The sequence below is a fragment of the Crotalus tigris genome, unplaced genomic scaffold (assembly GCF_016545835.1).
Source record: "Crotalus tigris isolate CLP2741 ecotype Arizona unplaced genomic scaffold, ASM1654583v1 scf7180000018806.1695572, whole genome shotgun sequence".
NCBI classification, from domain to species: domain Eukaryota; kingdom Metazoa; phylum Chordata; class Lepidosauria; order Squamata; family Viperidae; genus Crotalus; species Crotalus tigris.
In genome coordinates this window covers 523,950-547,804 of record NW_024097205.1, presented here as the reverse complement: position 1 = coordinate 547,804, position 23,855 = coordinate 523,950, and the positions used below count along the sequence as shown (strand labels likewise).

The window sequence follows — 23,855 nt, the reverse complement described above, 5'->3', positions numbered from 1 at the left end:
TTTCTTTCTTCCTTCCTTCCTTCCTTCCTTCCTTCCTTCCTTCCTTCCTTCCTTCCTTCAATTATTAACTAAAAGAAACATAGTTATTAACAAAATAATATAATCAAAATAACAAGAATCTCTGAAAAAAGAAGACACAAAAAATAAAAGGGTTGGAAAAATATTTCAAAAACAAATATGCCTAGGAATTTTTACCAGTTTTCTCCAAAGGTCCTCTTGCTTGTTCCTGTACTGTAAAATACTAATTCAGATACTGACAAGCCACACAGCCTCATCATTTCCATCCAATCCAGCATCTGAAAATAGGATGCTGTACTTCTGGCAGCTGTTGCTTCATAAATATCTGTTACAAGCAATTATGACATCTTGACATTATCATAGAAATGAAGTTACTTCAATAAATAATAGGCATTTTGGTTACCAGTCTCATTCTGGGACTAGGTTCATTACAATAGTTAATAAAAATATTAACTTCAACTCCTATTAATTCCTTGTGTGCGAGTGCCTATGAATATATTACCTTAACCTTTATCATTACTAGTGAATTTTCCTCATCATTTTCAGTTTTAGATTTGAAGTTGTAGGCTGAACTCCCAGCTATTGTGCAGAAGGGAGAGTGTGTGAGTAAAAGAGAACAAGAGGAAGGAAGAGTGAAGAATGAAGGGAGTGAAGAAGGGACAGAATGTCTTGTTGGTGTAAAGTCTTGTTAACTTATAAAAGTTATATCTGAAGATAGATTAAAAACATAATAAAAAGTGTCTGTTTTAAAGACTACTGTCCTGCTTCTAAATATTACATTGTACCCAAACAACTCCTACATTTGTCTGCCAGCTATTGTTCAGTCATTTTTACCACTCTCTTGGGTGTCTTATCACAGGAAATGCATGAAATTGTTCCAGAGAAGCTGCCAGTGGAAGATGAGAACACGTCCACCAGCAGGTCCACAAAGATATAACAAAGAATGCAAAATATACTGCAGTTTTTCATTCTTCCCTTAATTGTAAACCTAAGGCATGAAATCTGGTGAGGCTCTAAATAATTGGTTAAGTTCTGTCTCATGTACCATTTCACTTATAAGTTGGTCAGTAGATTGATTACTCAGTTGAATAATGAAACCTATTAAAATTAAATCTGATGTGCAGATTTATTTGTTTATTTAATTAACTAATTTCTAGCCCACACAGCTCTAAAGCAAGACTGGACAGCTTCGTTAAAATAAAAGAATAAGACTGCATATAAATAGCAATATACATAAAACAACAACCCCTCTGAGGGAACAGAGCCATCCTTCAACATCTCCCTCCAACTTAAAGAGGCCCACCCAACCATCCTGACCAAAGACCCAGCCTTTGCTTTTTCCTATAAGAATGCTTAAAGGCAGGCCTAGTATGGGGGAGGAGGGGTGACCTCCAGGGGATTCTGTTCCAAGGGTAGGTGCAGTGATCAAGAGGACCCATTGCCTGGATCCTGTTATGTGACATTAATTGATGGGATCTAAAGCAACTTCTTCTTGTTGGAGTATACAGGATGGGCAGGCAGGCAGAGAGATAGAGCAGTCCTCCAAATAGCTGTGTCCTATGCTGTACATGGCGGTATAGGTGACAAATGCACCTGAAACTATCCCCAAAAGACAGTCAGTTCAGCTCACATAGCAGGAGTGTTATGTAGATATAGCAAGGCTTACCCAACACTCTTCATACTGCTGTGTTCTGGACCAGCTGTAACTTCTTAATAGTTTCAGGAACAGTCCCATACAGTATGTGTTGTAATAGTCCACATGGAGGGGAATGAAACATAAAAGATCATAGAAAGGGCCTTGAGCCAGGAATAGATGCAACTGGTGCATAAACTAAAACTGTCTGGTAAATCCTGAGTCTAAACTGACATATGATACCTCCCCCTCACCCCTGAAGTGTCATGTAGATAAGCAGGACAGAAGAGATTGTCCAGTCCTGATGTGCTTCAGAGATCAGGAGTTCCAGGTGTGACCTCTCTCTTCCACCAAGGTCAACTAGAACCAGCTACAGAGAAAGCAGAACCATATAACATTGTGCCCGACTCCCACTTCCTACAGCTAGTCCAGAAAGATACCATAGTCAATAGTATCAAAAGCTATTGAAAAATCAAGGAAAACCAGGTTAGTAGTATCATCTCTATTCCAGGTCCATCATAGATCATTAATTGCCATGATTAATGCCCTATTCATACTATTTCCATACTTGAAATCTGACTGGAAAGGGTGTGACTGCAACCTGACCATCTTCTCATCAAACATGCCTATAAAGAGATCACTGAAAACTGGGTGAAAATTGTGCAGGATGGTTGTGCTCCATGATGGCCTTTTGAGGACAGGATGTATCATTGCCTCCTTCAAGTTTGGCAGAACCACCCCATCTCTCAGAAAGGCCAGCCCTACCCATCCACGTACCAATTCCTGAGTTGCAATGAAGGATAACCATCTAACAAACCGGAAATGAAATTAACGGTTCCAAGTATTCTCCACACTTCCTCCTAAAATTTATTTTGAATTCCAGTGCCAGCTTAATTTACCCATCTCTTGTTGGAAAAAAAGAGAAGCAGAAATCATCCATCTGATTTTATTGGATAAATTTTCGAATTGCCTTACATTTAATTGATACATTAATTTCATGAGGCTAATTAAAGTTCCATTGATTTCAGTGAATTCATTTATATAAGACGCATAAGGAAGCATTTACCAGATTGTGTTTGTGCTGCCTTGAGTACATAAGGATTGGAGCAGAGGTGAGGATTTGAGATATATGAGGATTAGCACACAGATCAGAACAAGGAAATAAAGAAATAAACAGTGAAAAAAATGAAAGTTGAAAGGACATCATTGAATGGGACAGATAAAATTTTGTGGCTGGGAAATGCACAATCATATAAAAGATATCCAGAAGCTGCTGAAGGAGTAGTCAGTGACAGAATAATATCAGAAAAGGGGCAAGGCTTGTTTTTTTTCTTTTTTCTTTTCTTTTCTTTCTTTCTTTCTTTCTTTCTTTCTTTTTTTTTCTTTCTTTCTTTCTTTCTTTCTTTTTCTTTGTTTCTTCCTTTCCTTTCCTTTTCTTTCTCATTCATATGACATAAATAACATAAAAACATAAAAGTTATTCTGGCAGCATGCTAACATTAAAAAAACAACTACAACCAATATCCAATTATCTCAAAGGTAAAAATAATAAACCCCAATCATGAAAACTACAACAATAGCAGGGTTGGCTTAACTTCCTGTCCCAGACACCTGTGGAAATAGATAGCCAAGTCTTCAAAGCCTTTTTATCTTCCTTGTTGTCACTAAGGCTTTAGGCAGCTAGAGAAATGTCATGATTTATATAGAGATCTAGATGGCTCTCACCCCAATGACATCCAAGAAGATATTAAAGACCTGGCTTTTAAGGTTATCTGTTGTTTTTGAGCTCCTTTTTTGTTTTCTGTACTTTTTTTTTTTAAAAAAAATATTTTTTAATTGTAAGCTGTCCAGAATCATTGGAGTAATGCAATGTACAAATTGTATGTAAGGCAAAGGTTTATCTTTTCCAGTAGTGTCTGACTCTAGGGGAGATTGCTCATCTCCATTTCTTAGTCAAGGAGGCTGACATTGTTGAGGACACTTCTGTGGTCATGTGGCCAGTGTGACTATACCCTGAGGCATACGAAATGCTGTTACCTTCCCACTGACGCAGTACTATTTATCTACTTGCATTTGCATGCTTTTGAATTCTAAGTGGGTAGGAGCTTAGGCAAGTTCACCCCATTGCACAGTGCTCAGGTCTCAAACCTGGGCTGTCAGCTTTCTAGCTGACAAGCTCAGAGTCTTAAGCCACTGAGCCATCGTGCCCCATACAAATTGTATGTATAAACATACATACATACATACATACATACATACATACATAAATACATACACACACACACATATATATATTGAAGGCAAGGCTATAAAATGGCCAGTCTCTGAATTTCAGGAACCTCCTTAGATGACTAGCTCACAGTCTCTCAGCATACCTTGCAACCCTACGGTTAAATTAAAATTAGCTTGGGACACTTGAAACACACAGCAGGATCAAACTGTTTGCTTCTTTAAAAGATATGGGTTATGGAATTATGTGTTGAAAAGCAATGGAGTATTTTATTTATGTGTAACTATCAAACTATTTAAGGGGCAGGCAGCTGCTACACGGGATTAAAATTGGCTGATAGTAGACAAAGGGGAGTCCTATGGAACGTCTGACAGTATGTGTCCTGTAATGCAGTGGTTCTTAACCTTTTTGAACGAATCGCCCCCCTTGAGCCAATGAGGAAGTTGTCATCGCCCCCTCCCCCAACATAACCTCTCAATCACAACATAGGAAATAATTCTTCAATTTATGCAAACACTTGCTTTGTTTTCTTTAAAATTATCATCAGGACATATCAATGCAAATAATTTATTTCCAGTCTTTTCCCCATATCTCAACTGTGTGAAAAATTTTGGTGCCACCGGTCACTTTATTCCCAAACTTCATGATACATGTATTTCATTATTATCTTATCTATTCAAGACACTTAAATGTAATGACCACTGAAAACAAAATTCAATTGCAAGAAAGTGAAATGCCCGAAAAGAAAAACAGTAATATTTAATGATTGAATTACAAGTGAAATTTAAAACGCAAAAAGAAATATAAAAAGGGTAGAGGCTGCTGTGCAACACGCATGAAGATAAGCAATGCACATTCACATATGTATGGTGTTCTGTACTGAAGCTAGCTGGAGGAACATTTAGCGAGCGATCTGATGTTTTGGTACGACAGATATACAGCGATTCACTGTACGAAAAAGTCTCAAAAGTATCTCCAAAACTTCTCGCTCCATCGCTCCTATATCGCCCCCTCTTCATTCCTTTGCCCCCACGTCGCCCCTTTTTGTTCCATAGCCCCCCTGAAAAAATGAAATCGCCCCCTGGGGGGCGATATCGCCCAGGTTAAGAACCACTGCTGTAATGCTTGTGACACATTTCCCTTGGACAGTGTTTCTCCGTTTTGGCAACTTTAAAATGCATGGACTTCAACTCCCAGAACTGAAGTGGCTGAGGAATTCTGGGAGTTGAAGTCCATATATCTTAAAGTTGCCAAGGTTGGGAAACACAGCCCTAGAGCAGGGGTCCCCAACCGTGGCAACTTTAAGATTTGTGGACTTCAACTCCCAGCTATGCTGGCTGGGGAATTCTGGGAGTTGAAGTCCACAGGTCTTAAAATTGCCATGGTTGGGGACCCCTAGCCTAGGGTCTGCATCTTGTGTTTATCTCCCATTGGGCAAATTAGATGCTATTTTACTCCCTCTCGTTGAAAGAAATGGGACTTACAGTGCCAAAACTTCCTTTTAACAATTTCCTTCCTTGAGCTGTCTCCTTTTACAAATTCCATGGAACTGCTTCATCCAAACTTCTTTATCATATAATGGTAGAAACAGCAGAGGGAAAAGCAATAGAGATGATTTGCTTATATCCCAGACAGTGTGCATTTTCTTTCGACTGTTGATGAGGCAAAAACCTAAATACCAAATTCATTTTTCAAAATGATCATGAAGAGCTTAAACACAACAAAAGCATGGGGTACCTCAATGTTGAGAAGCCTACTGAAGCATTATTTGAAAACTTTAATGTGGGCTAGGATGCATATAATAACTGGGGTTTTACATCAACAGTCACACCCATTAAAAACTAACTGTATTACTTTAATTGTATAGAATGTTGTGAATATATAACTTTAGTTGCTCTTCTCCTAAGATTCTGGAAAAGTGGGGGCTTATTAAATTCACTGAATTAAATTCATTGTTTCCTTAATCACACCTTCAATCAGACTGAAGCTAGATGAAAAAACCCAAAAAGAATCTCTTCACAAATATCCTTTCTTCTTGTTCACCCCATAATGAGAGAAAGAATAAACATGAATCATGAAAACACTGAAAATTTAATTTGAATTATTGATTTGACAGTACAGTGTTTGCTACATGAGGGAACCAAGGTACAGTCTTATATTTTGTATACCTGTGCATTTCAGCCAGATAGTATTTTGATTCAGAGATGAGAATCCAAAATACCCTCAGAAAAAAATGCTTTGGTGCATGAGTGCATCTGCAACTGTCAGCAACTCTTGAACCAAACGCATCTTTTCCAGGAATTGCACTGCAGCTGCAGAGAGCGGTTGTACAATCCTAGACATAAATGCAGCTGTTTTAAGTAGCTGTCAGTAGGTGTCAGCTAGACAAAACACCCCATATAGTCTGAAACACTTTTAAATTCAGACCATCATTCTTTCATACTTTTTAACAGACATGAATAGAATTGCAGTCAATTCTATAAATGTACCCTAATTTTCTTCCCTTGTAATTACTATCCGCTGCCTTAGGAAGGAATTGTACTTCCATAAGGTTGTTGAGAATTGTGAAAACACTCTTAAACAGTTTAGCACATAAGCTAAGTTATCCAGAACTGCAGAGACCATTTACTACTCACTAGTGAATCCTGTATAATAAACATGAACCTTTTTTAAAAAATGATTTTATTACTTGTTACAATAAAAAAGAAACTATACACAAAATTATAAAACAAGAAAACAAAATAAAACTCGGAAAAAAGAAACAATAGCCGAGGTGGTGCAGCAGTTAGAGTGCAGTACTGCAGGCCACTTTAGCTGACTGTGTTCAGGTCAGCGGTTCAAATCTCACCGGCTCAAGGTTGACTCAGCCTTCCATTCTTCCGGGGTAGGTAAAATGAGGACCCAGATTGTTGGGGGCAATGTAAATATATATATACATTGCTTACTGGTGTACACCGCTTAGAGAGTGCTTGTACTTAAAGCGGTATATAAGTCTCATAAATAAATACACAGGGCACATGAATTTATGTTCATAAATGGTGGTGACATCTCATTGTAAAATCCATAGCTTAACTATGTTAACAAGAAATTCATTTCTGTGCTGTTAATGATATCAATACTGTAAAGCATTGAGTAGTTTAGGGCCATATGCTTAATCTTCAACCAATGCCAATGAAGTATTTTTGCTAAAAGCAGAGAACAGAGAATCTATTTTCTTTCAGCAGATGACAATATCCACATGACAGAGATATCATTTAAAATGATATGGATCTCTGAGAATATTACATCTTTCAGCTGATACTATATAGAAACAGAAAATTTATGGCAAAAAAGACCTAGTGATCCACTGAGTCTCTCCTTTGAGTTGATTTCTTTTTTTTTCTTTTTAATTTATATATTCTTTTTAATTATTCTTTTTATGTTTTATTTTTATTTAACTTTAATTTATTGTCGGATGATGGACATATGTTTATCCCAAGCATGTTTAAACTCAGTTACTAATGATTGACCAACTACCTCTGCTGGAAGTTGGTTCCAAGCTTCTACTATTCTTTCTATGAATATAAATACATCTGGAATTTTAGTAACACCTATTAGGTATAAGTCACATAGTGCTACTTTTGCCATACTTTTATAAAGTTTAATTTCTTTTGATGAAACTGTACTAACGGTTTGCAAATGTTATTCTTATGAAAAGTGATAAAAATGTTATTGACTTATAAAAAAGTTATTGACACATAAAAACTTCTAAGAAAGTCAAAGGTTCTGTCACTATTCCTTAGATATGGCTTTGTGCTTTTATTATTTGAATATGAAATCAGTAAATATTTCATAGTATCGTTTTGGGAGGGGGCGGGTGCCTTCCGGTCAGCACTGACTCCTGGTGACTGGACAATTCCATGCAGTTTTCTTAGCAAGATTTGGGAACCCTGGCCTTTTTCCAAGGCCTGCGGGGGGGGGGGGAGAGAGGGATGTGCCCAAGGTCATCCGTTTGGCTTTCATCGGACTAGTCTCCCGGTTTCTATCTTGGTGCCTTAGTTACTACTTCCACGATACTAATTAGCCTTTAACTGGATTCCTGCAAATATGGCAAAGTTTGAATCTTTCTCACATTTCTTGCAAAGAATTGCCCTCTTAGAGCAGCAGCAACCACACCAAACTGATTCCCCCCAGGCGTTTGGAGAGTCAAGACTGGATCTTGAACGCCACGCTTTCTGCCACCATTCCGAGTGGCCGTCTCCCTTTTCATCACACAAAGTTCTTTATGTGGTCATCGCGTGCCTGGGCACCTTCGGCCCACTGGCCGCAATAGGTTTCCAAGAGCGCGGGGAGACGGGAGCGGCGAGTCCTCCCCTACAAGCCCTTCAGCCGGCGTCGTCAGGCCAAGTGGAAAAACGCACTGACGTGACCCAAAAGCCGACAAGTCCGCACCTCCTCCTCCCCGGGGTCCCTTTGCTCCGGCAAACTCAATCTCGCCCAGAGCAACGGACCGGAGCGGGAGTCGGAAACGACGTCGCTGCCTCGGCGGAGACGGAGAGCCCGCGGCCGCGAGGAAATGCCGGAAGGCGTCCGAGACCCGCTCAGATGACAGTAAACAAATCTTAATTGGGGAAAGAGGCTGGGACGAATTTTGCACGGCTGCGCCCGCCGCGGCCTCTAAAAGCTTGGCCGTTGCCCAAGCTGAGTTCGGTCGCTAAACGGTCCCCGAGTCGGTTACATAAGCACGCCGCTTGCAAGCGCTGTTTCTCGCCTGCCCGGCCGCGGGGAGGGGGGGGGGAAGGGTGTCAACGAGAGAGGGGAGGAAGCCCGCTCGCCTCCGAGAACCGCAACTAACGGATCTCAGCCAGGGGCGCGCAAAGCGGCGACTGCGGTCCATCCTCTCCCTTCTCGGGTGCCGCCCCGCCCTTCCCCTCCCCGGGATCGTTTCTGCGCAGCGCTCTGCGGCGAAAAGATGAGCCAAGCGGCTCTTCGCCAGCAGCAGCAGGAAGAGGGCGAGAGACTGGGAAGGCCGAGAGGGAGGAGTCGCTGCCAGCGCCATTGATTCAAACGCGCCGCAGCTCCGGGTCCTGGAGCCCTCCAGCTGCAAGGGCGGGCGGTCGCGGCAGCAGACGGGCTCTTTGGAGGCGATTGGGGAGGTGAGCGGAACTCCAGCCCCCGGAGGGCTTGGGCTTGGGGGGGGGGTCGAGGATGAGGTGGGAGGGGGCCGGCGGGGCAGCCGGCTTGCCTCAGTCCCGAGTCGCCGGCTTGTTGGTCACTTTCGTTTTGGGTGTCACTTGCAGCTGCCAATCTGTTAATCTCTCCCCCCCACCACCCGGGCTCCGGTGAGGGATGGGCTGCTTTCATTGGCGGAGAGAAGCAAAGTTTGCTTCCTTTCGCAGAGTCGGTCACCAGCGGGGAGAGGAATGTCGCCCGGGAAAGCGCAAGTGGGGTCCGGGGCGCGCGCGGCGCCGGCCTGAAATGTCAGGGGAAGGCAAGGGACTCCGGAGTGCCCCCTTCCCAGCCTTCTACTTTTCAAACTGTCCAGTTCCAGCAATACCTCGTATTCCTGTTTGGTAGTCTGGAAAAGTTATTTTCTGCAAAAGTAATTTTATGGATACATACTGCTATCGTTGTAATGTAGTTGTCTTGTCTTTGCCGCTTTCATTTTTCTCTTATTTGCTGACATAATTACTATGTCCTCAAAACGCCTCGCGTGCCGTGATGTCGGTAGGCTGTTAAGTTCTCCCTGAAATAAACACCAGGGTGCGTTTGAACTGGCTCAGTTCTTTGATAGAGGAAGAGCTGGCCTGGGGGGCTATTCACGACACACACACACACACACACACACACACACACCCTTCCAAGATAAGGGTTGTACTAGAATAATTAAAATTCGTCAATATGCATGTCTGACAATCGCTGTGTTGTCGTGCGACTGCGCAGCAGAGTTAGACTGAAGAATTGTCAGGCGATGTTGGCGGTCCGTGGTGAAAAGGCACGTGGAGGAAGATGGAGAGAGGTTTGAAGAACCAGATGTGTAGTTGCCCGCCAGTGTTGGCTTCACAAAATGGGTGTGCCTAAAATAAGAAAAGGAGAACTTGGCTTTACTACGTGGGTGTGCCGACAATAAGGGAAAACACCTTCTGCGGGATAGGAGGAGTGCTAGTGCAAAACAGAAGTGGAGGTGGGTTGTGCAACTGAGTACTTGTGCTATTTATATTGTAACTTTGTTGACTTAATTGATAGAGGCCTAGCTGATACTGTATCTTTTACTGAATATATATCTAAGAGCTGGGCTGGCATTTTGGAAAAAAAAACATTTTTGGTCAAACTTTTGAGAAGGTTTTATCTCAGCCTATAAAATGTTTTTTTCTCATTTAGGCCAGGACATTTCAGGAGCATCCTTGGATTCAGATATAACCTTATAACTTTGCTTACTTTTTTTTAAAACAAAGCTTTTATCTATTTTATTTTTCCTGGTGTAGCTACACAGTAATGTAATTCAGTCTTAATTCACATCAGAAGAGAACTTTGGAAGAATCCCTCTTGTTACCAAAGATGCAGAATAGAGCTCTCAATGTTCCCAAAAACAATGTTTGGGAACATTTTTCCTTCCAATTCACTTTTTACAATAAGGTGGGATGTTTTGAGCCTGTCATCAGTCCTTGGCATGTTCTGTAAAAAAACAAGATCAGATGCTGTAAGTTGTAAACATGACATCCTTTAAGTGTATTTATGTCTCCGAAACTTTCTTCAGTGTTGGGCACACATGATAGGTGAACACATTTGTATTGGGATGTTGCCTCCTGCATGGTTTATTATATTACTAATATGTGGTATAGTAGAGTGGTAAACTCTAGTTCAAGACCCAAGTTCAAGACCCCCTTGATTATGGAGATTTACTGGGTAATTTGGGACCAGTTAATTTTTCAATTTAATCCCATACACACTGTCTTATGTACCATAAAGAAAAGGTAGGTAATGTATAAATAAACAAATAGGATGAGGGCTTTTGCTCCTTTTAAGGCTAACCTTCAGTGGAACATAGTATGTGTCAAGTCACCATCCAGGTTGGTTTTAGGTTAGTTGTCATAAGAATTACATTTTTTACAGCTGCAAAATACTGTGTGGGGTAGATATGAATTTTATGTATTTATACATTTATTTGCAAAGCTGATATGCCACTATAATCTGCTGACTGAGAAACAACTAAAACATTCATAATAATAAAAAGCAACCCATTCTCCAAACCAGTTTTGAGACAACTGCAATAAACCAGTCTTCCTGGCTTGATGGAAGAACAAGTTTTTCACCAGCTTCCAGAAGGCAAAAACAGGAAAGGTGTTTTTATGTGGTCCCCAAAGGCAACAGTCTCTGAGGAGACATCTAGTGAGCCTGCCTTGTTACATGTTATCAGGCAGACAGATATTACATTGAAAAGGTAATTTCATAACTGCTAATTGTTCTGAACCATGAAGGGCTTTAAAGGTGACAACCAACGCCTTGAATTCCACCCCAAAGCAACTGGCATCCAGTGCAGTTCTCCAAATAAAAGTGTTACATGGGTGCATCAAAGGGTACCCATCATTTCCTGATCTGAGGCATTCTGGACCAGATTTCTAATGGCCAAACCCCAGAATTTGCAGGTGGTCCTGCATCTAAGTACTAACCTTGGACAGCCCTACTTCTGAGATCACCCAAGCTAAACTGGGTATTGTCCTACTGGGGCAAATACGTAATTAATAGTAATGTGACAGAGAGCCAGCTTGTGGTGTAGTTAAGGCATCAGGCTAAAAACCGTGATATCGTGAACTTTATTCCTGCTTTAGGAGCCTTGGTGGCACAGTGGTTAGAATACAATATTGCAGGGAAACTCTACCCACAGACTGGAGTTCAATTCTGATGGGACTAGAGATTGACTCATCCTTCATCCTTCTGAGGTTGGTAAAATGAGGGCCAAGACTGTTGGGGATAATATGCTGACATTGTAAACCACTCAGAGAATGCTGTAAAAGCACTATGGAGCGGTATATACTGTAAGTCTGAAGGCTATTGCTGTTGCTGTTCAGGCACGAAGCCAACTTGGTGATCTGGGGCAAGTTACTTTTTCTCAGCCCTAGGAAGGATGCAATGGCAAACCACTTCTGAAATCTTGCCAAGAAAATTGCAAGGACTTGTTCATAGTATCTGAGAATCTGACACGACTGAATGGAAGGAAAGAAAAAAAGTAATATGATGTACTAATCCCTGCAGCCAAAAGAAAAACACTGAAAAAGCAACAATAAGTTTCTGCAGGTCATCAGAAATCAGAAACATTGGCCCAGCACTGTTTTTTCACCTGAGTTGCAGCTTAAGAAGTTAAACCTGTTCTGTGTTCTAATAATCAAGGTGATAAAGGGTTTCAAGATGAGAGATTTATTAGAAATATTAACTCTATTATGCATCATTTTTTAAACAGCAACTCTTATTGTATTCAGCGGCACTTATTTCCAGCTGACAGTGCATAAGATTGTAGCCCAGGGGTGTCAAACTACCGGCCTGTGGGCTGGATGCATCATGCTGAAACCCCCCCCTCCCCCATTGCCGGCAATGGGAAAAAAAGTTGCGATACATGGCGACATGTCACATGACGTTGAGAGTTTGACACCTCTGTTGTAGCCTAATATTACTCTGCACAAGATAAAATTATTTAACACCCAATTTTAAGAACCTTAAACTTCTTAAATTTAGTTCTTTGCTCTTTTACATTGGTTTTGCCTCCCTCTCTATCCCCTGTTGACCCGACTCCTTTGTAAATATTATTGCAACATTTTTGGTACTTTGAAATGCAGTATTACATTTCATTGGAATTTACAATAGAACTAGAAGTTTACTGAAACATATACTTTGTTGGTTTGTCTTCTTTTATTAAGGGATTAATAAATATCTCTAAGGGGAAAGAGATATAGCATGCATCTATCACATTAGTATAACTTTCTGGCTTTGTCTTCACATGCATTGATTATTAATCCATCAGGACTCTGGATTGGTCTTGATTTTGGTTCAAAAGAGTGAACTTGCAAAAGAGCTTCTCTCTTGGGTATAATTAAAGCTGGGCACAAAATGCTTTTCACATTGTAGACATGTGTTGTTGGCACAGTTTTGCAGGGAATCCTGCCCACGTGATTTAACTGACTGTTGTTGGTATTCTCTGTATGCCAGGGGTAAACATTTGTTATTTTCAGAAAGGGAAAAGCTTCTGTGAGAAAGGCTGGGAACAAGATTGTATTTGATTGCCTAAAGGAATAAGAGCGGGTGGAACAAACTGTTTGTCACTGGCAAACTCCAAACCATGTATGCCAAATCTTCTTTGTTCTTTCTTTGCTTTCATGCCATGTGAAAACAAACAGCCTTTTTATAGCCATTAATTATGAGAACAGATGCCCTTCATTTTTCACAAACTTCTTGGTAACCTGAATTTATTTATGTAATTAAAGAAAGAAGATATGTATAAACCGAGGGACCAGGGCTACATTTTCTCCTGAAAAACTTTGGTTGTAGTCAAGAATTCCTTCAAATAGGCTACAGGGCGATCTGCAAGTGTTACAAAATGGAACAATTAATAAATACCAAACAAAGCATCATATTATGCATAGTTAAGTAATTTAATTCTTATTGAACTAAATCAGATTTAATTTTGGCTTTACCCATTTCCTTGTTATAGCCCCACTCAACTTTTGTTTAATTCGAAACTAAGTTGTGGGTTGGATTCCAGGGCCATATGTTGCTAAATGTTGGTAGCATTAAGAAGGAAAATTGCAACCTTCAAAAATAGTTCAGAAGAAGTATTTAAGATCTTGTACAAACAAACCCCCTCCTTTGCTCCCCATTAAAACAGCCTCACTTTTTCTGTGCAAGGCTAAAATAATGTTGCCATTACTTTAAGAGTCAGATTAATAAGTCAGTTTCTTAAAGCAGCTGCAGCTTTTTTTTTCAAGATCTCCTGGAAACTTAAAAAAGGCTGAGCATTTTAATGAATAATAATGAGGCGCTATGCAGCTTTTTACTGGCAAAAAGAAGGAACGGCAAAATTTAATATCGGACAACTTCCAGTGTTTCTACAGAAAGAAGATAAGAACGGGGTCAAAATGCAGTCTGTGAAGTTCAAGACAAGATTCACATATCGGGTTCTCTGGTAGAGATTCCAGCTAAAGGTTGGAGGGAGGAAGTTCCTAATAGAGCAGTTGAACAGTAGAACAAATTATCAAAAGTGGTGGGCTATCTCATTCATTGGATGTGTGTAAGCAAAAATTAGACAGCCAGCTATAGGCTTTGATTTGGATTCCTTCACTGAGCAGGCAGGGGGTTGGACTGGATAGTTTAAAAGTTTCTTTCCAGTTTTATGACTCTATGATTTTGTGCTCAGATAGCCAATGATGTTTGCTGCTAACAAAGAACTATCTCAAGAATACTGGAAAGCCCCTGATGATAATTCTTTGCAAAATTTACTTGCACATCTAGAAAATGTAACTTTTCTTAAGAAAAGAGTTAAGTAAAAACATATCAGTTACTTTTTATTGTAATTTTCAAAGGTGCTTTCACTATATGTTTATCAGGCCATGTGGCTCCGGTCCTATCAGATGCTCCCTCTAGGTTCTGTCATCTGAATATTGCATCCTCCTCTATTGCCACCCATCTCCTCCCAATATTTCTTATACCTATTTGCTTGTTCGTCTTCTTGAATTGATACCAGCTCTCTGTGAGAGAAGAGACAAAATGCGTGCATATTACTGATCCTTCTCCTCTTGCTGCAGATTAACTTAGAAGTGACAGAAGCATGAAGAAAAGGAGAGCAGCAGAAAGCTCTAAGGGTTGGTTTAGCATTTTTTTTAATTAGTTTTATTCAAGGGTTGGTTTAGAACAGGGGTCTTCAAACTTGGCCCTTTTATGACTTGTGGACTTCAACTCCCAGAATTCCTCAGCCAGGCGCGCTTGAAGAGCTAATCTAATCTCATTGGTGCTCAAAGAACTATTTCACTCCTCCCTGAACCAAATTTCAATAGGAAACTTCCTTTTCTTTTCATTGTCATTAGAAATTTCTTTAACTTACTCATCAAGACAAACTGTTCATAGAAAACTAATTCTCAAAACAAAATATAACAGCCCCTCCCTGTTCTGACCTGGCAAGATAGTTACTGTGGAGAAAAATAGGAAGAAGTATTATGTGTGCCACTTTGGATTTCTAAAAGTGAAAAATGAATTATAAATAAACCTAGGCTTCTTTTCATTGGTCAATGAACCATTGATATTCATGCACGGAGATACAATTCTACACATAACTTTCTGAGATCTCTTATGGTTTGTCCTTTTTCATATCTCTTAAGTGTTATTAAAAAGGCATGAGCTGAAAACAGAAGGAGCGCCACTAAATCCAAAAATTGGAACCACAAAGCATGAAATATGGCTAGCTAAACACTTGATGGTGCACAATTTTATCAGTGCAACATTAACAATTTGGAGAGCTTAATGCTAATTAGTGAACAAGTCTCTAATGCAGGAGATAGGCTTCAGATTATTACTGGTGATAGGAACAGCAATTAAGAATATTAATTTTATGTATTTTATCTGTATTTGTATTTATAAACCACCCATCTCCCTCAAAGAGGGTTCTGAGCAGTTGCTTGTCTAAAAGCAGTAGTGGTAGTAATCTCCCTAAAGTTTTCTGCTCACAATCATATATTTGAGATGGGTGGCTTACAAATTGAATGAATGAATGAATGAATGAATTGATCTTTGTCTACTTATGCATAGGTAGTACACAGATTTGAAGTACATTGAGTTACTTATCCGTGATTGTAAATATTTTTTGTAGGTGGCTCCACCCACCCAAGTAGGATGAGTGTATCATATTTCAGCAAGTTGTGCTGGGGTTAATATAAAAAAGAGCAATATATTTTTAATGATGATGAATCAACATATCAAAAAGTAATTAGTAATTAGTAATAGTAGTAAAGTTGGAAGGGACCTTGGAGGTCATCTAGTCCAACCCCCTGCTCAGGCAGGAAACCCTACACAATTTCGGACAAATGGCTGTCTGTCCATGAGATCTTTGAGATTCTTTAGAATCCTAATCTCTGCAGGACTATTAAAATTGTAGAAAGTATGAAAAGATAAAAAGTTAGATATTAGAGACCCAAAAAAGCAATGTTTAGTACTTGGAGAATAAGAAGTATTAGGAGACCAAATTCCAACAAAAACTGCAGAAATTAAGGAATACAAAATGGCCTGTTAATAGGCTATTAAACAACAGCCTAATCAGGGAAAAACAAAACCCCAGGAGAACACACACACACACACACACACACACAAACACACACAAACACACACAGCAAAACTGACAGGGCAAGCTATTGTATACAAACAGATAGCAAACCTCATTGTCTTCTAGCACTAAAGATGTTACCTAGCCAGGTAATGAAATGTCTGCAAGAAAACAAACAAACTCAGAAAGCTTCAAGGGCACCACTAGCCCATCATTTTTTAACATATAAATTCACTTTACACATAAAGTATAGATCAAAATACATTTGTTCTAAATCCTTAAATAAAATAGACATATTTTCTGTTAGTAATACAAAAAATGCAAAGAAATATGGGAGATTTTCAACATAGTAAAGACATTCTTTACTACTTGCCCAAAATTAGGCACTGGGAAATATTCCAAATAGATTTTGGGACAAGAATTCAACTCCACTCTTCAGCACTGGACATAACAATTCTAGATCTTTGACTATCCAATACCTTCCAGACTTATTGGAATAGAGTTACCATCATCTTATATTGAATGGAACTGATAAGAATTGCAGTTTTAAGACTTCTGGAAAGCTATAGACTGGAGAAGTCTGACAGGTCAGCCTACATAATTTCATTTAATTTAGATTAGATAGTTTTCAATAAAATCTTTGTAGGTATAACGCTATTGAGACATTAAGTTTCAGGTTGTGCTTTGAGAAATGAGCTTTAAGGATAAATCTGATCTCTTCAATGTTCTTTGAAACCCATATTGAGACCAAAAAATTAAACTGCATTTTCCAAGGATGCCATCAGCCTGCATAAAAATGAAGGTAGTGACTTGGGGGAAAATGAGCTATTATCTAATAAATAGCCTAGCCCCATTTTATGATGGGCACTGCTGGCTTATTTTACATAATGGGAAAGTGTTTTTTTCATTAGTGAATTTTGTAATACCGTACTGATGTTTATGCCTACAGCAAACGTGGTCTTTGATCATTTCGCTTCACCCACATTCTGAAGAATGTTTAGGTTTTAATTGCTTTCCATGGAAAAGATGATGTTTTCTACAGTACATGCAAACTTTGATCCTATTTCCCCCCTCCCTTAAGGAAATGAAGCAGCTTTAATAAAGTACAATTGAATTGGAATTAAGGGGTATAGGATCTCCTGCTTGAGTAGGGGTTTGGATGGAAGACCTCCAAGATCCCTTCCAGCCCTATTCTGATTGATTGATGGATGGATGGATTAAATTCTTTCCAAACTAGGGTGAAGGGCAGTTCTCTCATATTCCCAAAATGCTATGGATAGATGTATGGATTTGAGCATCTGACATTTGAAATTTTCTTTCTGGAAATGGGTGGTTCTTTAGGTTTGAGTTCTCTCTTATCTTCTGGTTGTCTTGGAAGGGAACTAAAGCAAGCTGTTTGTGCTCCGATCACCTGGAGTTGGGAGCTTGTTAGGACTTCATGCAACTCAAACTTTAAAACAGTTCCTTACTGTTGAACCTTAAGGATGTTACTATAGATAAAGGAGCAGGTCATATAAGATCTTGCAGTATTGAACAGGGCATACAATTAAATAACAAGGCAAAGAATATGGGGTGGTTTGGAATTAAGAAGCAATAGGATATGCATCTGCTTGTATCAGTAATAGTAATAGTAGTAAAGTTGGAAGGGACCTTGGAGGTCATCTAGTCCAACCCCCTGCTCAGGCAGGAAACCCTACACCATTTCGGACAAATGGCTGTCCAGTCTCTTCTTAAAACCTTCCAGTGTTGGAGCATTTACTGCTTCTGGAGGCAGGCTGTTCCACTGATTAATTGTTCTCACTGTCAGGAAGTTTCTCCTTAGTTCTAGGTTGCTTCTCTCCTTGATTAGTTTCCACCCGTTGCTTCTTGTCCTGCCTTCAGGTGCTTTGGAAAATAGCTTAATTCCCTCTTCTTTATGGCAGCCCCTGAGATATTGGAATACTGCTATCATGTCCCCCCTTGTCCTTCTCTTCGTTAAACTAGACATACCCAATTCTAGCAACCGTTCCTTATATGTTTTAGCCTCCAGTCCCCTAATCATCTTTGTTGCTCTTCTCTGTACTCTTTCTAGAGTCTCAACATCTTTTTTACATCGTGGTGACCAAAACTGGATGCAGTATTCCAAGTGTGGCCTTACCAAGGCATTGAAGAGTGGTATTAATACTTCACGTGATCTTGATTCTATCCCTCTGTTAATGCAGCCTAGCACTGTGTTGGCCTTTTTGGCAGCTGCAGCACACTGCTGGCTCATATTTAGGTGATTGTCTACTAGGACTCCGAGGTCCCTCTCACAGTTACTACTAAGTAACTCTCTTTCATTTAGCATCGTACCCTTCCACAAGGGTTCAGTGACATAATGTTTTGTCTTCTCTCTTTATATTTCATGGAAGTTTCTTTTAATCTTTTGCAAGCCTCCAGGGAGATTAAAATATACATATCTATTTTTTTAATTTAATTTTATTTAGGAAAGCATAATTGTCTTATAACAATTTGTTAGCAATTCAAACTAGTAACTCTCACCAGCTGCAGCAATAAAAGGTAACACTAACTTCTCCATGGAGATTTAGAAGTCATCTGCAGATGTCTTCATGCATGTAGATTAGGATAAAATGGATCTGCAAGTCATCATATTCCATGTGATAAGAAAAAAGAAAGTGGAGTTGGGAGCAAAATATGTTTGGTGGTAGAAATTTCTAGATCTGTGTATGGTTGCTAGGGGCAACCAGAGAGGCAGTTACAAAAAGGAAAAGTAGCAGTCACGTAATCAAAGCCACATCCCTTTTTAATGGGTGTTGATGCCTGCCCACCTTGGTGAATTGTTGACCATTTTGATAAATTTGTTCTCTTGCAAAGATCTGCAAAACTTCATAGGCTTCCTATGAAGGAGCAAAAGAGCCAAGACATTTTCAGGGACAGTGTCTTCCCTGCAGTAGGGACCCTAGCTAAGAAATTCTACTTTCTAACCCATGGGGCAGAATCTTAAGGAGGGCAGACTCCCTATGTATAATCTGAAATGAATAAATGTCTACATGGAGCTTGAAGTCAGCTAAAGTAATACAATGGTATGTGGAAGTGACCTTGAGGAATGAGGGGAAGAGATGCTGTCTAGGAAACGATCAGACAAGAGAAGGAGGAGCCCTCAGTGAGTGTCAGAGGAAGAAACTTAGAAAGGACAAGTCCCAATTGATTGAAAAGTTAGAAGAGGTGGCAGGAGATCTGTGCCTTCAGATTTTCAAGATTCTGTTAATGTTGCTTTATAATAAAGTGGAATTAGCACATCTGGCTGAATTTTCGGTCTAGTTTATCTGGGAGGACTGACAAGCAGTGAACAGGTTTATGAGGATTCTTTTTTAATTAGCTCAGAGTAATTGCAAGGAACACTTTTTCATAGACTTTGGGGAGAAACTAAGACTGATATTCCTATAAGACCTGCAGTTTGGAAAGTATTTATGAGGATATTTAGTTGGAAAACCTTGAACATATGTGTAGATTTAATTTCATCTGTGTCTTACATGTGTGTGCAATTACTGCTCAAAACTGACTAAAGTTATTTTATTCTGTTTTTCTGTTTCAGTATTTGCAGTGTCTAACAGCATAAAACTTAGCTGATGAAAACAAAGCCAGACAAAGGGAAATATATACTTTATGCACTGATTCCATAATTTGATTATCCCCATTAATCATCTAAAGCTTAGTATAATTTACTGGCTAAATCAATTAAAAGTTACATCTTCTTTACTATCATTAATTTTATCTACTGAATTAATGAATAAATTTCAAAGGCAGTTAGTAATATGTTATAAATATAGTCCCCATAAGGTTGAAGTAAACTATTGCATGGAATTTAATAAAAAGATTTGAGACCTCTGGATGAGTGGAACCAAATAAAGTCAGCATGGAAGAAAAGGTGGCAGGTTAATTAGAGCAGATATGTATTATGTGCTCTGCTATAACAAGTTTTTGTTGTTATAGGTTGCCAGAAATGCTGCAAACCTTAAGAAGTGACTGCATAGATTTTATACAGTGGGGTACTTGATTTCTGAACTTGGCTGATTTCTTACAGACATTTCATTACCCAACATGGTAATATCATCAGTGCTAGAAGCGATTGGGGGCTGCTCTCGGTTAGGCTTAGGGTTATGAACCAGTGGACAGTATCACAAAGGAGAGGAAAATAATATGTGTCTCAGAATCAATATCCATAAAAAGGAACCATTGGATAAAATTCATCCAACACATTTAGCTTGTCTATTATAATTACCTGAATGAACCTATTTCCTGGGTTTGTACAATATATTCAATCAAAAACTAATCAAATGAGTCACATACAGCAAAAACAACATCAATGTGATTAGAAAACCAGCTAAGAATACTATGCAACTGTATCTATTGGCTCTTTAAATGAATTGCAAAAGTGTATGGTGGGAATACAACCATAGCAGGACAACTAGACTTCATATTCTCTCTTCTCTGACTTACTACTAAAGATTAGCATAATTGGACAGATGTGAAAATCAAGCCTATAGAGTAGACAGTGACACATCTGAGCGAGAGTTGGGTCAGTTTTTACTTACATTAGGGCTACAAAATCTGCTTTGCAAAAACGCAGGTGACTATAGCAATGTTTAAATTTTCTCTACCTATTTTCTGTGATCTAACAGTCATCCAGATTTTTGCAGTCTCATGCCAGTATCCCTATTTCTACCTTATGTGGGCTACTGTATTAGATTTCCCAAATAATTTTCCTCAGTGAGGAAGAGTGATTACATCATCAACAACAACAACAACCTGGTTTGATATCAGTACAAGACCTTGTATTGGAGGTAATGTAAGGTTGCAGGCTGCTGTTTCCTCTATGGCAGACACTCATCCTCATCACTACTCCATACGTTTTTTCATCCAACAGCAGCTAAATCAGCATTTAGTTCTGCTCTGAGAACTCCCTTGAAGGATAGGCTCCACCTGTTTCCAGGATCAGAAGCGGCAGGCTTCCAATAAATGCCACTTCCTAAGAAACAACAAGGAGAGAAGGCTCTTACATATTTTGCATGTGGCTTCCCATAAGTTAGACTTCTGAACCCTAGCATGACTTGCTAAAATAAAGAATAAATATTCACCCATGAATAAAACTGATTTCAATGGCATTTAGACAGGGCAAAATATAAATATATCACTTTTATTTATCCTATTTTAATACCGATATGACAAGGGTTGTCAGACTTGATGGAACTGCAGTTGTCTGTTATACAGTAGGCTTGCACAGGCAAAGCACGGAGTAAAACTTTGCTTCTGCTTCGCTTGGGCAAGTCTACAGCTGGTTTATTCAGACTAAGTCAGGAACAAGCCCAGTTTTGAGATTCTCAAAAGTGAGTTTTGAGATTCTCTGCAAACCTCTTAAAGTTTAAGAAGATATGTGACTCCATCTAAGTAAAACTTTCAGAATGACATAAATGCTCATATTTGCAATGGAGGTTTCTGGATTTCTGTTCAGTTGCTTTTACATGTAATGACAACATAGCTGATTCTTCTGTTAGTGCTCACTATTGGCTTCTAGTTGTAAGCTACGTATGAGTGCCATGGCAAGAGACTTAGAATCATTGAGTTTGAAGAGACCTTGGAAGTCTTCTAGTCCAAGCAGTGCTGGCAGCAATGGGTCAATATAATCAGACTGCAAAAGGACAGAATGTGGAGATGCCCTCTTAGCCAAACTGAGTGTGCTCACTAGATGACAAAGGAACCACTTCTGGGATTGAAAACATATGTTTGTAATCCAGCACATTCCTGGGCACACACACACACACACTTATGCACAGACATAGTCGGAGTACTTTATGGAAAATAACGGAAGTGCAGGCAAAAGTGAGTCATAAGGAAATAGCCTATTTTACTTTGTTCCCCAAAATACAGTATATGCCATAGCTCTAAATAGATCTGCAATATGAAAGTTGTTGATTTTGTTTCTGAAGAAGCCACACAGAGATGAAGTTGTCAGTAGCTGCCTTATCTACTCGGTCAGGCAAGTTTTTGTACTACTGGTGTTTGTTTTTGTCAGTGCTATTTTGCAGCATAACCCACTTGGGGCCCCGACTGCATGAAAAGGCATGGGGTGGCTGGGTTGTCTAGAAGTGTGTAGTTTTGGGATTATTGCAAAATAATGTTCAGAACAATTTTGGTCAGAGAATAATGAACCTTGTCCCATAACAAAATAGCAAGGATTGTTCTCTTTGAGCCAATTCCTATTGCTTCCAACTTTAATATGGTAGTTTTGCATGTGAACTTCACTTTTCATGACAAGCATCCATTTTATAGGGCTGATTATTAATATTCAAGTCTAAACACAGTTGAGCTTTACTATAGAATTCTTTATTTCTAATCTAAATGAGGTTTAGTTTAAGAATTGAAAAATAAGTACGTAAGCAACACTTTCTGCTTTTAGAAAAATTAAATCATGGGATGGGGTACAGTAAATGAGTGAAGGATGAACATAGCCATAGAATAATTAAATACAATACAGAATTTTTCTTGTAAGGATAAATGAGTGATTTTAAGCAAATTGTAATTCATATCTCCAAGATTAATAATAGTTTGGAACACCATTCTATTTTGAATTATATCCTTTTCCACTAGAAAATTTTTTTAAAAAAATCTTGGTATTTGGGAAAATTGCATACAAAATTACACATATTTCAGCTAGATGATTTACAAATGTATGCTGTATTTGTAAGTAAATAAACATAAAGTCACATACACACAGCTTGTAAATCATGTGTTTCTAACAAATAGAAACAAAACTGTCCATCCATCCATCCATCCTTAATACATTCAATCTACTTTATTCTCCTAATGTACTCAAGTGACATAATTAAGTGAGCGGAAACATTCTTTTGCACATGTGTTTTTGCATGAAATATTCATTCTTCACAATAAACTTCATCCAGTTCATGCTTTTCGGCTATCATCAGCATATCTTAAAATATCATTGTAAATTGAAAACTTCAGCAACATTGGCAACATTTTCTCAGTCAACTCTTGGGGTTTTGTGAGATTTAATTCATCATCTTTATCTAGCCCTATGCCTGAGCCCTATTCTAATCCAATTATTATGATAAATATATCTACAGTAGATGGAGCTTTAGAGTTTATCTAGATAATTTTACTTTGTATCTTTTAAGTAACTGAACAATATACTATTATTATATACTATTGATTTTTTAATCAGAAATATATAAAAATCACTTGCAATTTTATTTGAAAATAATTTTAACCAAAACACCAATGACAGCAAATATGAATGAAAAGTCATATATATAATAAAATAACTATGATCAGGGCAATTAGAATTATAGCTTACAGCATTCTGAATTTTCAACTATTTCCACTGTTTCCATCCCTGTTCCTCATGGCCTTCAAAATGAAACATTTTATTACATTTTTAAACAGTATCTAGAGATAAAGACCTAGACAATCAGAAACATATTATAATAAGAGAAGCCCTTCTCCTTTCAACAGTCCAGAGTTTTCCCTCTCTCCAGATAAAGCCCATCACCTCTAGCCAGTTTAGAATTATGAGAGTTATTCTTCAGCAAATCGAGGGTAGGGAGAGGCTGAACATAGTATTTTAAATATGTACAAAATATTTTACAATTTCCTTGCAAGAGTTTTGCAATAGAGTTTACATTATTTCTGATTTAACT

At 38.8% G+C, this 23,855-nt stretch overlaps 1 protein-coding gene across 3 annotated transcripts in view; it reads left to right on the top strand.

Moving 5' to 3' along the window:
- Positions 1-7,869: 7,869 nt before the first annotated feature.
- The window catches only part of SYNE3 (spectrin repeat containing nuclear envelope family member 3), a 76,682-nt gene continuing 60,696 nt past the window's right edge, over positions 7,870-23,855 (top strand). Inside the window, exon 1 of one of the 3 annotated variants that reach the window (XM_039356188.1) lies at positions 7,870-8,471. The gene's annotated coding sequence lies outside the window, so the exon portion shown is untranslated. Of the gene's footprint in view, positions 8,472-8,520; positions 9,017-9,770; positions 10,045-23,855 lie in introns of those variants that run through there. The other 2 variants (XM_039356186.1, XM_039356189.1) reach the window with 2 other exon arrangements.